The 16743-nt window shown below is 39.9% G+C and overlaps 1 protein-coding gene across 7 annotated transcripts in view; it reads right to left on the bottom strand.

Annotated features, from left to right (window-relative positions):
- Nucleotides 1–4362, bottom strand: part of LOC121323356 (NEDD8-conjugating enzyme UBE2F) — a 60955-nt gene extending 56593 nt beyond the window's left edge. For 3 of the 7 annotated variants that reach the window (XM_041264373.1, XM_041264375.1, XM_041264376.1), the window contains exon 1: nt 4125–4356. The gene's annotated coding sequence lies outside the window, so the exon portion shown is untranslated. Of the gene's footprint in view, nt 1–1083; nt 1120–4124 lie in introns of those variants that run through there. The other 4 variants (XM_041264371.1, XM_041264374.1, XR_005951138.1 and 1 more) reach the window with 3 other exon arrangements.
- Nucleotides 4363–16743: the final 12381 nt, after the last annotated feature.

The following is a 16743-nucleotide window of genomic DNA, read 5'->3' as shown; positions in this document are numbered from 1 at the left end:
CCCACAGCAAAGTTTAACACTGTAAAGCACTGTGAAATAATGGCAAAGAATCACTACTGTGAACTCCAGAGAGGTATGGTAAAGAATAGCAATATTCATGGGAAAACCACAGTAAATGAACAGTACTGTGTAAACAAGGAAAAAATTTGGCAAAACTGTGAACAGTTGCAAATGTACTTTTAAGGTAGTAGAGCCACCACCATGCTGACAAACAGTGGCTATACTGGACAATAACTAGGCTAATAACCAGCATGGTGACAACTGAATATACAGTAACCCACCAGTAAGGGAAAATGCACATCCTCAGTGTTTCTCTTAGTAAAACTAACTCTCAGATTATATTCAAGTTATTGTACTGCTTTAAAAGCCATTCTAAGGATATCAATAATTACAAATTATTATAATGGTACATTATTGAGGAACATCACCAGAAACGTTCCTACACCAAACCAAAACGATCATGCACCTCTCCCATGAAAAATCCCTCGAAGCCCTGGCCTCCTAAAAGTTACAAACTAATGCATGCCTCTGAAGCAAAAAGGTAGTGCTCCTGCCTTGATACCCTTCTTAAAGCATTCAGAAAGCACACACTGGCCTGTTGATTTGCAGCATGGATCAGAGATTCCAGGCAAAGCCCTGAGCTGTGAGTCAATGTGCTCTACCTACACAAACAACAGGGCACCGAAGTCAGAAATTGATACAGAAATCGGGGGGGGGGGGGGTAAAGCACAACTGCAACAGTTCACCCCATAGAACTCTAGCAACCTGCTCACACAGTAGACTGACAGCAGTCTTCAATGGAACACGACAATGAGATACAGTGTTTGCAACTAGCCATGCAAACATGTAGCCTATATAGACTATAGCAAATAATAAAAAAATGTCTTGCCTCCTTGTGTTATGCATGGTTAGGGTGCTACTGCAGGACAAAAGAGCTTCAAATGAGCACACTCTCTACCAGAACAACTTTACTATTGTTTGCCTGTGCAGCAGGGCAGGAGCCCTGCACATGAAGAGTGGGTTTTGTGTGTAAATATTGTAAATAAGTGTGTGTAAATTGTTGTAATTAATTTAATGAAGTACCTGATGCTCCTGGGATAGCCTGCCTGCTGTGTGCGATTGCCAGCTGTGGATAATCAGCAGGTAGGTGTGTTCCAGCACGGCACAGGGTATAAAGAGGTCCTGTTTGTTCACCTCGGGGCTGCTGCAAAGCCACGGACAACAGGCAAAAGATTAGGGTTAGGGTTAGCGTAATCCTGATCGCCGTGAGAGTGACCCGGGATCAGAAGCGAAACCGCCGACTGCCCTGCTAGTAGTCGGAAGTCGGGGTTTGTTTATGATTGAAGAGAAAAGATTAGTTCAGGGATTATAAATCCCACTAATGTATAGAGAGCGAGGTGGATAAAGCAGGACGTCCATGTCTTAGGGAGTAGCGCACGCCGTTATTGCGGCACCTTTACTTTGATAGTTTTTTGTGCTGTTTTATTTGGCATTATTTTTTTGTACAGCTTGCTGTAGCAGTCCTCTGTGCGTTACCATCGTTGGTAACGTCACATGACCATTTGTATTTACTTTCACTTTCTGTTTCTGTTAATAGGTCCTGCGCGCCTGTGCCGGCGTTTCAACTTCAACCCGTCTTGATCTCCTGCCTGTCACTCAGCAGAGAATGCACACACCCAGAAGCAAGACCCTGTTACAGCCTGACATCAAAACGAAGTTCAAAGGATGAATTTATAATCTCCAGAGAAATAAAGGGTTCTTATACACAGCCAGGCTCCTACGCAATGACATGCAGCTTTATATAACATCAAAAGCCCCCAGGGAAGCTGGTTGGAGAACATTTGAAACAGCAAAGTCATCAGTTAATACATAAGTTCAGTTTGATTTCATTTGGTTCAGTTCATTAACTAATACCCCACTCTATAAAAGCCTGTAGAACTGTGTATTTAAACAGGCTTTACATGCCAAGTAACAATCTGTGTTTAAGAATGGAACATAATGCAAGGGCTTTTTCATTGTTTTTGATGACATTTATTAATTTTGTTATTTCTTGTTTTTGTATTTATTATAGTAAACCAATCTATGCATAGAAAAAGAAAGTATCAAAACGATGTCAGTTATTGGCTTAATTTAATAAGCCCAGTCAATCACATACAGTCCAGTGAATACAGAGAATGAAGAACTTTCTTAGCTCTCCTTTGTGTTCTTGGCATATTATCCATCTGTGAACGAGCTCCCCTTGCTGTAAAGCTAACACAGGGGACTTTGTTAGGGATACAGTGGTCTAGAAGGAAATGCAATAAAAGTACACAAAACATGCTCTTCTCTGGAACCTTTGCAGTAGCAACCAACTGTATTGTAACAATTAAAGACCTGGCACAGCAATGGGCTTTCATCCCCTTGAGTTCTGTGCTCTGCTGCTGTGATGACCCAGTTTATATGCATTTGGCTGGAGCATCCAACAGCAACACCTTCAAATGAGCATCATACAGCGTGGCCTGCAAGAAGAATCCTTTCGAGGCTGGTGAACCCAGGAACCCGAGAATTACAACTAGCAGGTCTCAGCAATCAAAGTGTGTTAGAAAATGAATACATTTGACTGTAAACGCATCTGTCTGCCTAGTGTGCTACCGGTGGGTTTAACCCTTTGCGGTCTTAGTCAGACCAGGTCTGACATTACAATTTTCCCTTTCCATCAAAAAGACGTCAAGCACAGGTCTCTAGTCGTTTTTTCTCCAGAAAAAGCAGAGAAAACCTGTCAATGGCCGAGTGAAACTGATAAGAGACGAAAAAAATACTCCATTTTGATGTGGACAAAGAGGGGCCAAAATGGCCAAATGGGAGTTACAGACATACTGTGAGTATCTATTAGGACTCTGAACACCATCTTATGCATGTTTCAAAAGCTACTGTATATTGAAAGAATGTAATTAACTGGATTGGATCGTTATTCTCTCCATATGGGAGGTGGATTTTCCCTCTGTACAGGAAAGCCAGAGAGCGCTTCAGTTATTTGCTAATTATTTTAAGCAAGTACTGTAACAGACAATGGCATGCACTATGCGTTGCAAAGTGAGATTACCCAGCAAGTAGAGTGAAGTGACATCCCTGTGCACTAGTAGACTATATGAGAAATCCTACACAACAGGTTCCAAAAATAGGAAACTTCAATAGCACTGAAAGGGTTATTAGTTCGAGACTGTGGTGCATTGACGGAAGTTTGTGAGAAAGCTGGCATAGTGCTCACCAGCAGTTCAAATGAAACCACTCGAGAAATTATATTGTCACATTTGCAGTCAGAAAGGCCTGATCACCTTTGACTACACCTCTTCAACCTGGGCACCCACCAAGCACATGACTGTCAGCCCTTCTATCAGAACTTCTGTCACTTCCACTATTTCCAATATGAGCTACACTGACACGCAGGGGTCAGAAGCCTAAACATTTTACAGCCAACAGCAAGGTTTGGGGTCAATTTTTGGATATACCTACAATAGCTAGTGTATAGAGAAATCACCACACCTTCTGCTAAAAACCCTAAATCGTGATATAGTCACATTCAATGTGAAGGCGTATCTCAGGTACCCACCGTATAAACAATATCAACAACAAAATATAAACTAATGCACTTTAAACCTCGAGTTTGATTTAGCAATAATCAAACTGACAGGTTTAATAATATCAGACACGCAAATTAATTAATACATAATTAACTGATTGCGTAGTCTTTTTGTATTGTTTATTTACCTTCTCTATTTGCTAGCGGGACTTCAGGAAGGCTAATATGTATCATACGTTACACAGAGGAGACGTGATTATGCCACTGACAACTGACCGACAAGTCTCTTAACTATCAAAATTACCGTGTAAACCATTCTAGTTGAGATGTCTGAAATCCTCCCGTTTAGCAACTCAAATAATTTAAGGAAACGTAGATTTAGGCTTAAAACACAAACAGCACACGCACGTAGTGCTTCAAAAACTTGCAATGGTTTTGAAAAATTAAACAGCGACGAGTATAAATATGTGAAACAGTTCGTACTGATTTTTTTTTTAAAAACTTTAGATCATTTCAACCTTTAAAGGAATGAAAACACCAATGTGTTGCTTGTTTTTACTCTTACCTGCTGTCTCTCGGGAAACTGCTACTGTTTACACCATAATAAACCCCGCAGATGAAGACAGCATGAAGCCTCCGCTGCAGGTAAATACCAGTATATTGATTTCAAACCCCTTCGACACAAGCACAGCTCTTTCTAAACGTCACAATAGGTATTATTATACTAGTTCAAACTCTAAAACAGAGCTATACTATCACCCCACCGACAAGAACGGAAGTAACTTCTGTTCCAACCGATATAACGTTCCTCCAAATCCAATAAATCTGAATAGGTTAGTTCCGCAGCGGGTTAGCTACGCAGTCTCCTTCCTGCCTGTTTGTGCTCTGTTCTGTTGTGAGCATGAATAATATTATTACAAGCAGTAGTCGTAATAATTAATTATGCATACATAATAATAGTTATAATAATAGGTATACGGTTCAGATTGTTGTACTGTGCAGAAAGTTTAATAAATCAAATTAATATGATAGTTTTGTAATATCTTTTTTTTTTTTTTTTTCCTAATGCACCCTGCGCCGCAAGTCATATCATAGATTTCCACCTTGCTTTTGGTGAAGCTCATTTATGCTGCCACAACACAATAAATGAACTTCCTGTGCAAGATATTAGATTTACACACGCCTTCATAGGCGAAGGGCTTGGGCTGACTTTTATACTCGCTAAAAATATTGGGTTCTCCTACTGTACAAGTCAGTGCGTTAATATCACAAATAATGTACTTACTTAGCCTGTGACTCATTCAAACTATACTGATAATCCAGTTCAGTGAGACCAGTGCCATTGAGCTGAGCTGGATTTCTTTCTTTCTTTCTTTCTTTCTTTCTTTCTTTCTTTCTTTCTTTCTTTCTTTCTTTCTTTCTTTCTTTCTTTCTTTCTTTCTTTCTTTATTTGCACATGCAATTAAAAACAGATCTGCTTTGACAATTAATTAGGATCAAAAGGGGCTATTTCAAGGATTGCTTGTGAAAAGTGGTTTCAGAAAGCTGCTTATTATAATGGCTTCAAACTTTTTCCATTGAAAAAAATGAGGTCAAGCTTTTAATCAAATGCTGAATTGAAATACAGACCACAGCATTACTTTAGTTTTCTTTCTTTCTTTCATTAATTCTTCACCTAGATAATAGAAGCAATTGCAGGCTGTATAGCTGAGAAAAGCAGCTAGGCAACCAGGAAATGTTCCCCAGGGAGTGTGAGTCACTGCTCAGACTCAGTTTCCAAGGCTTTTAGTAACCCACCTGAGAGATGTGTGTGAGGGGACAGGGCTCTGTCTGCTTGTCTGTCTGCTGAGAGATGTGTGTGAGGGGACAGGGCTCTGCCTGCTTGTCTGTCTGCTGAGAGATGTGTGTGAGGGAACAGGGCTCTGCCTGCTTGTCTGTCTGCTGAGAGATGTGTGTGAGGGAACAGGGCTCTGCCTGCTTGTTGTCTGCTGAGAGATGTGTGTGAGGGAACAGGGCTCTGCTGCTGCTTGTCTGCTGAGAGATGTGTGTGAGGGGACAGGGCTCTGCCTGCTTGTCTGTCTGCTGAGAGATGTGTGTGAGGGGACAGGGCTCTGCCTGCTTGTCTGTCTGCTGAGAGATGTGTGTGAGGGGACAGGGCTCTGTCTGCTTGTCTGTCTGCTGAGAGATGTGTGTGAGGGAAGAGGGCTCTGCCTGCTTGTCTGTCTGCTGAGAGATGTGTGTGAGGGAACAGGGCTCTGTCTGCTTGTCTGTCTGCTGAGAGATGTGTGTGAGGGAACAGGGCTCTATCTGCTTGTCTGTCTGCTGAGAGATGTGTGTGAGGGAACAGGGCTCTGCCTGCTTGTCTGTCTGCTGAGAGATGTGTGTGAGGGGACAGGGCTCTGCCTCCTTTCTGTCTGCTGAGAGATGTGTGTGAGGGAACAGGGCTCTGTCTGCTTGTCTGTCTGCTGAGAGATGTGTGTGAGGGAAGAGGGCTCTGTCTGCTTGTCTTGTCTGCTGAGAGATGTGTGTGAGGGAACAGGGCTCTGCCTGCTTGTCTGTCTGCTGAGAGATGTGTGTGAGGGAACAGGGCTCTGCCTGCTTGTCTGTCTGCTGAGAGATGTGTGTGAGGGAACAGGGCTCTGCCTGCTTGTCTGTCTGCTGAGAGATGTGTGTGAGGGAACAGGGCTCTGTCTGCTTGTCTGCTGAGAGATGTGTGTGAGGGGACAGGGCTCTGTCTGTCTGCTGAGAGATGTGTGTGAGGGAACAGGGCTCTGTCTGCTTGTCTGTCTGCTGAGAGATGTGTGTGAGGGAACAGGGCTCTGTCTGCTTGTCTGCTGAGAGATGTGTGTGAGGGAACAGGGCTCTGTCTGCTTTGTCTGCTGAGAGATGTGTGTGAGGGAACAGGGCTCTGCCTGCTTGTCTGTCTGCTGAGAGATGTGTGTGAGGGAACAGGGCTCTGTCTGCTTGTCTGTCTGCTGAGAGATGTGTGTGAGGGAACAGGGCTCTGTCTGCTTGTCTGTCTGCTGAGAGATGTGTGTGAGGGAACAGGGCTCTGTCTGCTTGTCTGTCTGCTGAGAGATGTGTGTGAGGGAACAGGGCTCTGTCTGCTTGTCTGTCTGCTGAGAGATGTGTGTGAGGGAACAGGGCTCTGTCTGCTTGTCTGTCTGCTGAGAGATGTGTGTGAGGGAACAGGGCTCTGTCTGCTTGTCTGTCTGCTGAGAGATGTGTGTGAGGGAACAGGGCTCTGTCTGCTTGTCTGTCTGCTGAGAGATGTGTGTGAGGGGACAGGGCTCTGTCTGCTTGTCTGTCTGCTGAGAGATGTGTGTGAGGGAACAGGGCTCTGTCTGCTTGTCTGTCTGCTGAGAGATGTGTGTGAGGGGACAGGGCTCTGTCTGCTTGTCTGTCTGGCACAAAAACAAACCACCAAGACAATATTTACAAAGTGTTTAATTAAAAAAAAAAAAACTTTTACAAAACTACAATCATACAACTAAACTGTCGTCATTATCATTGTATCTGTTGTCATATCATTGTATCTGTCGTCATATCATTGTATCTGTCGTCATTATCATTGCATCTGTCGTCATTATCATTGTATCTGTCGTCATTATCATTGTATCTGTCATCATTATCATTGTATCTGTCATCATTATCATTGTATCTCTCGTCATTATCATTGTATCTGTCGTCATTATCATTGTATCTGTCATCATTATCATTGTATCTGTCGTCATTATCATTGCATCTGTCATTGTATCTCATTATCATTGTATCTGTCATTGTATCTGTCGCCATTATCATTATATCTGTCGTCATTATCATTGCATCTGTCATCATTATCATTGTATCTGTCATTGTATCTGTCGTCATATCATTGTATCTGTCGTCATTATCGTTGTATCTGTCATCATTATCATTGTATCTGTCGTCATTATCATTGTATCTGTCATCATTATCATTGTATCTGTCATCATTATCATTGTATCTGTCATCATTATCATTGTATCTGTCGTCATTATCATTGTATCTGTCGTCATTATCATTGTATCTGTCGTCATTATCATTGTATCTGTCATCATTATCATTGTATCTGTCGTCATTATCATTGTATCTGTCGTCATTATCATTGTATCTGTCATCATTATCATTGTATCTGTCATCATTATCATTGTATCTGTCGTCATATCATTGTATCTGTCATCATTATCATTGTATCTGTCATCATTATCATTGTATCTGTCATCATTATCATTGTATCTGTCATTGTATCTGTCGTCATTATCATTGTATCTGTCGTCATTATCATTGTATCTGTCGTCATTATCATTGTATCTGTCGTCATTATCATTGTATCTGTCGTCATTATCATTGTATCTGTCATCATTATCATTGTATCTGTCGTCATTATCATTGTATCTGTCGTCATTATCATTGTATCTGTCATCATTATCATTGTATCTGTCATCATTATCATTGTATCTGTCGTCATTATCATTGTATCTGTCATCATTATCATTGTATCTGTCATCATTATCATTGTATCTGTCGTCATTATCATTGTATCTGTCATCATTATCATTGTATCTGTCGTCATTATCATTGTATCTGTCATCATTATCATTGTATCTGTCATCATTATCATTGTATCTGTCATCATTATCATTGTATCTGTCATCATTATCATTGTATCTGTCGTCATTATCATTGTATCTGTCATCATTATCATTGTATCTGTCATCATTATCATTGTATCTGTCGTCATATCATTGTATCTGTCGTCATTATCATTGTATCTGTCGTCATTATCATTATCATTGTATCTGTCGTCATTATCATTGTATCTGTCATTATCATTATCATTGTATCTTGTCATTATCATTGTATCTGTCGTCATTATCATTGTATCTGTCATCATTATCATTGTATCTGTCGTCATTATCATTGTATCTGTCGTCATTATCATTGTATCTGTCGTCATATCATTGTATCTGTCATCATTATCATTGTATCTGTCATCATTATCATTGTATCTGTCATCATTATCATTGTATCTGTCGTCATTATCATTGTATCTGTCGTCATTATCATTGTATCTGTCGTCATTATCATTCATTATCATTCATCTGTCATCATTATCATTGTATCTGTCGTCATTATCATTGTATCTGTCATCATTATCATTGTATCTGTCGTCATTATCATTGTATCTGTCGTCATTATCATTGTATCTGTCGTCATTATCATTGTATCTGTCGTCATTATCATTGTATCTGTCATCATTATCATTGTATCTGTCGTCATATCATTGTATCTGTCGTCATTATCATTGTATCTGTCATCATTATCATTGTATCTGTCATTGTATCTGTCGTCATTATCATTGTACCTGTCATCATATCATTGTATCTGTCATCATTATCATTGTATCTGTCGTCATTATCATTGTATCTGTCGTCATTATCATTGTATCTGTCGTCATTATCATTGTATCTGTCATCATTATCATTGTATCTGTCATCATTATCATTGTATCTGTCATCATTATCATTGTATCTGTCATCATTATCATTGTATCTGTCATCATTATCATTGTATCTGTCATCATTATCATTGTATCTGTCGTCATTATCATTGTATCTGTCATCATTATCATTGTATCTGTCGTCATTATCATTGTATCTGTCGTCATTATCATTGTATCTGTCGTCATTATCATTGTATCTGTCGTCATTATCATTGTATCTGTCGTCATTATCATTCGTCATTATCATTGTATCTGTCGTCATTATCATTGTATCTGTCGTCATTATCATCTGTCATCATTGTCATTGTATCTGTCATCATTATCATTATCATTGTATCTGTCGTCATTATCATTGTATCTGTCGTCATTATCATTGTATCTGTCGTCATTATCATTGTATCTGTCGTCATTATCATTGTATCTGTCGTCATTATCATTGTATCTGTCATCATTATCATTGTATCTGTCGTCATTATCATTGTATCTGTCGTCATTATCATTGTATCTGTCATCATTATCATTGTATCTGTCATCATTATCATTGTATCTGTCGTCATTATCATTGTATCTGTCGTCATATCATTGTATCTGTCGTCATTATCATTGTATCTGTCGTCATTATCATTGTATCTGTCGTCATTATCATTGTATCTGTCATCATTATCATTGCATCTGTCATCATTATAATTGTATCTGTTGTCATTATAATAGTATCTGTTGTCATTATAATTGTATATGTCACCATTATCTCTGTATCCTGTCTGCGCTGATATGATGGTCTGCTGGTGGGCACATGTGACACATGCAATCTATTGCATGAGCCTGGAAACTCACTTATGGGATTGAAACACAAATCTCAAACGCCAATGAAGAGGGTGTTGATAGGAACTTGGAGTCATGTGGAACATTATACCACCAGCGCTCAAGATCCCATAACAATACCAGCCAGCAATTAGATCGTTATTTTAAGCTTCTAGTGTAAGGAGAAACCCCTAGGTTCATTATCGCTTTGTGGAAGAAATCAATCACAACATGTTTGAAGGACAAATGTGACCCTTATGAATATTAGATCTCCGTTTGGAATTACTTCTCTCATGGTGCCCAGCTGATGAAGCACCTTGCACAGAAAAGCAGGCCCTTGGATAGGCAAGCCCCACTGTTGGGACACTGAAAATTCAAAGAAAGGGGCAAAAAAAAAAAAAAAAAAAAAACTTAAATGTACTTTTGCTCAAACGGGAAGAGGGATGAAACTGTTTTGTTTTTATGGCAAACAAAACAACATGAAAAAAAACAATGTCAATACATTTACACATGACTTTCAATTGAGACAGACTGGGTAGCCAGCTAGCAATCTGCATCCACTTAAACAGACAGACCAGCCAATTAGCTTAGGGAGCCTGTCAGCATATCAGTCTTGTAGACTGTGGTGCGGTAGCGTCACAGCCCAGATGTTACTTGCAGGGAGAGAGACTGCAAGCTGCAGGTTGAATTGCGCTAATGCACTCCTTTAATTAAAATAAACCAAAATAACACAGACAAAACACACTTGACAAAATAAAAGGCACAAGGGTCAAAACATCAATGCTGCTAATCCTCTCTAACACCCGTGAGACCTATTTTATACACCTGTGGCCGGAGCCTGATTAATCATTTAATCATTTAATCATGTATTCACTTGTTCAGCTCCAGCCACATTGTCACGTGACCTGACAGGGAAAAATATAACCCCCTCCTTGCCAACCTAATATTCCGCACCCCAACACACACCTGTGCACCGGCAGGACTTTCACCTTGCCACACTGCCACCCTGCCACACTGCCTTCCTGCCACCATGCCACCCCGCTACACTGCCACCCTGCTACACTGCCACCCTGCCACATTGACACCCTGCCACCCTGCCACACTGACAACATCTACACTGTCACACTGACACCCTGCAACCCTGCCACACTGCTACACTGCCACCCTGCCACACTGCTACACTGCCACTCTGACACATAGGATTGCTTTATTGTATTAGGCCTCCTGTCATTCAACAGATTTAGCCAATGAAGCACACAAAGATTAAACAGCTTGTTGCAGCACTTCAGAGATGCCAAGGGAAAAAGTGTGAGCCAAAGAGCTCTGAAACGTGGCAGGCAATGAAGAGGGGGCTGGCACTGCCTGCCTGCCTTTCAAATGCTGTCAGGTGCAGCTCAAGAGGCGACTGGTTTGAACTGGGTTTGTTTAGAGCAGAAAGATGTATTTTTGGATATACCCTTACAAAAGTGTACCACGGCATATTTGCATGGTTATTTTGCAGTTTGCCATGCTTCTCTATAGCTCCCAGTGGTTCACCAGGATTAAAGTTGCTTCACCCTGTTCTCACAATGCTTTTACTGTGCTTTTACTAGTTTTACTATCACGCAGTAAACTTTTAAAGTGTTATTGAGTCATTATAAGAATGTTTTAATGATTTTATTAATGTTATAAATAAAGTACAATACTTTTATTGAATGAAATACTGTTTTATTTAAGAGGCCAATACAATACAATATAATATAATATAATACAGTTCCATACCATAGGGATTGCCAGTGTCTTCAGTGAAACATCACAAAGCGCTGTGCATATTATAAGAACACAATTGTGAGAAAATGAAATATATTTCAACAGAGAATTCCATAAACAGGAAGTGCAGTACCTGGCTTCCCTCCCACATATTTGACGTTATTATTCATAAAAAAAAAAAAAGGAGTTTGAAAAATTGTAGTCATGGCTTAATTAATCTTGACCATCTGGTATTTAATTGCTACAATAATAAATGAAGATTTAATGTTTGTAAAAGCCATCCTGAAGGTACTATTACAGTATTCTATTATATTCCCAGTACTAGTCAAATAGCTATTTTTTCCTCTGCTGATGGAATTGTAAAAAACAGAACTGAAATGAAATACCGTATATCCTCAATAAACGCCACCCTCAAAAAAACACTGTACTCAGTTAGCAGATTTGTAATAGACACTGCCCTTGAATAAACACTGCACTCAGCAGCATTAATTTGAAGATATACAGTATTGACAGGATAAAGAATGTCAAATAAATGTGAAATTCCATTCCAAGAAGCCTCTCATTGCTTTTCTCTTACTGTCATGTCGAGAAAAGAAGGCAGGATGTTTCCCTTAATCTTTTCTGTCACAAAGACGGGAGAGTCAATACTCCGAAAACCTGAATGCTTCCTTTAATCTCTGAAGGTGTGAACAAGATAGCGTCACAGAAACATCTTGCTTTCCCTGTAATTAAATTGGGTTTTACTGTTACTCACATATCTTTTTGTTATAGGGTAGTCATAGATATTCACAGTCATTGCCAAGTTTCAGAAAGAACGCTACAGAAATCCTGTTACATGACTTATCTTGACATGCTCTGTCACACACTTGAATCTGTACAATACACAACATCTAGGACCACGTGTCCAGAATTAACTGCAATAACCTTCCTTCAAAAGTCTGAATCTTGTGTCAGGGATTTAAATGGGCAGCAGATTACTGAGATAACCTTTTTCTCAGCAGCTGTTATACATTCTACGGTATAATAGCTGAGCCGCAGGCGTGAATGTACAGGTCGAAAATATTTGAATGAAATCGACAGGCACGACACACGCATTCCTTCAAATTAATGAAAAGATTACCAAGCAGAGTTTCAAATCCATGATCACACACACACACACTCACACCACACACACACACACACACACACACACACACACACACACACACTCACACTCACACACACACACACACTCACACTCACACTCATGCACACTCACACACACACACACACTCACATAATCATATATATATATATATATATATATATATATATATATATATATGTGTGTGTGTGTGTGTGTGTGTGTGTGTTATATGTGTATATATATATATATATTATATATATATATATATATCTATTATATATATATATATTATATATATATATATATATATATATATATATATATATATATATTATATATATTGCATGACCTACGACTAACTTACTTTGAACTCTATTGTAACACATTCTACGTACTCGAGATAAAGACACGCGAGATAGTCGGAGTGGTCACCGTTGTCTGACCTATAGTCGTGATTTATAGAAGTAAAAGACACTTAGTAACTCCCCCGTCTACTCTGTGTTGTGTTTCCTTTAATGTAAAACCCTTGGCAAACCTCGAATACTTGGTGCCTCTTATGATGATATATATATATATATATATATTATATATATATTATATATATATTATATATATGATTATATATATAGATATATATATATATGTATTATATAATAACTTTTAATAACACTATGAGGAAGCGAGCCAGAATGAGAGATACATTATAAGAAGCTCTCATTTCCTTTGGAAAGTTAGATCAAGAATTTGAGAACCGCTCGACTGCTTTAAGCTGCTGCTCAGCCAGTTAGAGTGACATGTTGCATCTCTGTGCAAGAACTGCATTTCTCATTTAATGTTGAAACAGTGTAGTGTGAAAAATAAAGCAGTAACACTTTCTTTTGTTTATTGGGTGATCATTTCTAAAGCCTTATACTGGTAGTAGGTATTAGCAGGTAATTTAGTACTATTTCATTAGACTGTATTACCTCACCTCACGCCCCAAACCCTACCCTTAACCTGCTTATAATTACCAGCAACTGAGAAACAGGTGTATAACAATTGCATATGCTGTGTAACTCTTGTGAGACCAATCATTTGAATTTGCAAATGTTGTAATCCTGGTATTTTCCCCTGGTATTGATGGGTGCATAGCACCAGGATGTATATACAGAGTTTGTTGAGATGCTGTATGCTGGGCTGAGGAGAAGATGAATGGTTATGGATGGGAGGGAATGCAGTTGCATTATTGCAGGGATAGGGATTATTCAGGGATCAAGAAGCACAAGAGGGCCCCGGACAACATTTTGGGAAGATCTGCTCTAAAACAATAAAAGAAAAAGTCGTGAATCCATAATTACAGCGTATATGCTTGGACTTCAAATGCAATCAGTGTTAAACATCTTTGAAAGTCAGACACAAAAAGCCATGCAAAAAGAAAGACTACCCTGCTCCTATCACCTTCAACATCCTTGAGGAATTTAAAGGAAGAGAAATTATTATACTCTCCTTTCTGTCTCAAACCATACTTGGTACACACACTCGATAAATACTGCTTTTATAACTGTGATTGTAAAATAGTAACTTGATACCATCAATACTGCTTGAAAGGGACAGATACCTTGAATCAGAACTTCAGTTTTATGTGTTCTGTTTACGCCTATAACTTTGAAAACTTTGCTAAGCTTAAACCCAACAAAGAACAAAATATGTTTGTTTAAAGTTAGCAGTTTAAATAAGGACAATACATCTGTGCAATCACATTGTAGTAAGTGGGTATCTTGCAATGACTAATGCTCTTACCTGCTAACTACTTACCTGTTTACCTGGCCTGTACCATTGTTATCTCAAGGCTGTTGTGTAATTGATACATAAGAGAGGGTCATTGGTAGTTACATAGTTATTACATTGTAATTACATGATTATATAATGTTATGGTGCCACTGCTAGTTGTTAACAGTTAACAAACAAACATATGACCAGTAAAAATAAGCAGGACAGAAACTTGGTCAAAAGTATTTAAATGCAGTTTGAAGAGGACACTTGTCAAAATGATTGACAAGGCAGAATGTTTCTTTAGCTTCGCTCCAATGTTAGGATTGAGTGCATCTACATCAGTGTATAATATTTAGTATGCAGTATAGTAAGTACAGAAGCTCTCCATTTCCAGTCTGTTTAACTATTCATTTGAAAACCACACAATCTGTGAACTACAAAAATTACCATCACAAAGATGACATTTTAATCAGCTGGGATGCCAGCCATAATAGCAGATTGGGTATCCCATATGCAACATCAATTTCCATTTATTAACCAAGCTATGTTGGATTAGCTAACCAGAATTGAAACGACTGTGTCTGTCAAGAGAATTCTGACAGAGAAACTTCTCTTCACTTCCCCAGGGAGATCCCAACAAGAGTCACTCCATCATGTCACTTCCCCAGGGAGATCCCAACGAGAGGCACTCCGTCATGTCACTTCCCCAGGGAGGTCCCAACGAGAGGCACTCCGTCATGTCACTTCCCCAGGGAGGTCCCAACGAGAGGCACTCCGTCATGTCACTTCCCCAGCAAGGTCCCAACGAGAGGCACGCCGTCATGTCACTTCCCCAAGGAGGTCCCAATGAGAGGCACGGCGCCATGTCACTTCTCCAAGGAGATCCCAACAAGAGGCACGCTGTCATGTCACTTCCCCAGGGAGGTCCCAACGAGAGGCACTCCGCCATGTCACTTCCCCAAGGGGGTCCTAACAAAAGGCACGCCGCCATGTCAATTCCCCAGGGAGATCCCAATGAGAGGCACTCCACCATGTCACTTCCCCAAGGGGGTCCTAACAAGAGGCACAACGCCAGTTCACTTCCCCAGGGAGATCCAAACAAGAGGCACTCCGCCATGTCCTTGGGGTGCTTTCAGAATAGAATACATTTTATAGATTTGCGATGGGGCTGTGTGACAAAGTGCCCGCCCCTGTGTATATTATCTGTTATGTTGCGTGTGGTTTGTTAAATGTTGGTGTATAGTCATTGGTACATGGGATATAAATGGGTCTGTGTAACACGATTAAAATGTATATTTGTATTTAGGCAAGGGATTGTACATCACTTCACGTACATTTAAAGTAGTTAATATGTGAGCACAAGGTTGCACATAATTAACTCAAGTGCCGAGATTCAAGTGAATAATTAATTAGTTATTGAATCCCAGCACAACAGTATATATAGATGCACGTTTTACTCACTCGCGGTTGGGTGTTCGGTGAGTGGCGAACGGGAGAGAGAGGAGGAGAATTAGAAGTAAATATCAATTGCTATTGCGTGCTGGTGGGACCAGCACGATACTTGTTTATTTATCTGCTCACCGTGTTTGTTAGTGTGTCTGTCCGTGCACCGTGTTTGTCTGTATAGTCCGTTTTGTTTGTCTTTTTGTTTTGGCGTAGAGTGTCGTGTCCTGTTTTCTGTTTGTTTAAACCCTTTTATTTTGCAATAAACCGGCGCAAGCAAGCGCCATCATCATTTCACATCATCTGTCTTTGTGTTCATTCCTTTTCCTGGTTCTGATGCCGCCCAGTTCGGCCGTCTTTGCGACAGGCTGTAATGAAGACTATTGCCATGTGTGTCAGCAATTGTTAACCATAAAGCATGCATGGCAAACTTCAGGAATCTGTCCAACCCTAACCCTAACCCTAACCCTAACCCCTTTTCTATCCTTAACCTCAGTCCTAACGATAACACCTACGATTAGATCTAATGCTATTAAATATCTTTGCGGACAGTCAAAATGAACACAAAGACTGGAGAATGAAATATCTTTATCAGCACCTAAGAAGGAGAACCCTCCCACGATTGCTCTGGAGCCGGCTTGAAGCAAGCTGTACATCAAGATGCACTTCTGGATTCTCCAGCATTGCCAAGGAGGCAGGAGCAGGACCAGGCACGGAACAGCATTGCTTCTGTCTGAAAGACATGAGGAAATACGAGAAGTATTAGCAGATTCAACTGCGGACAATTGA

This window comes from Polyodon spathula, chromosome 11 (genome assembly GCF_017654505.1).
Source record: "Polyodon spathula isolate WHYD16114869_AA chromosome 11, ASM1765450v1, whole genome shotgun sequence".
Taxonomy (NCBI): domain Eukaryota; kingdom Metazoa; phylum Chordata; class Actinopteri; order Acipenseriformes; family Polyodontidae; genus Polyodon; species Polyodon spathula.
Note: the sequence above shows the minus strand (reverse complement) of the source record. Positions and strands in the feature narration are given on the sequence as shown.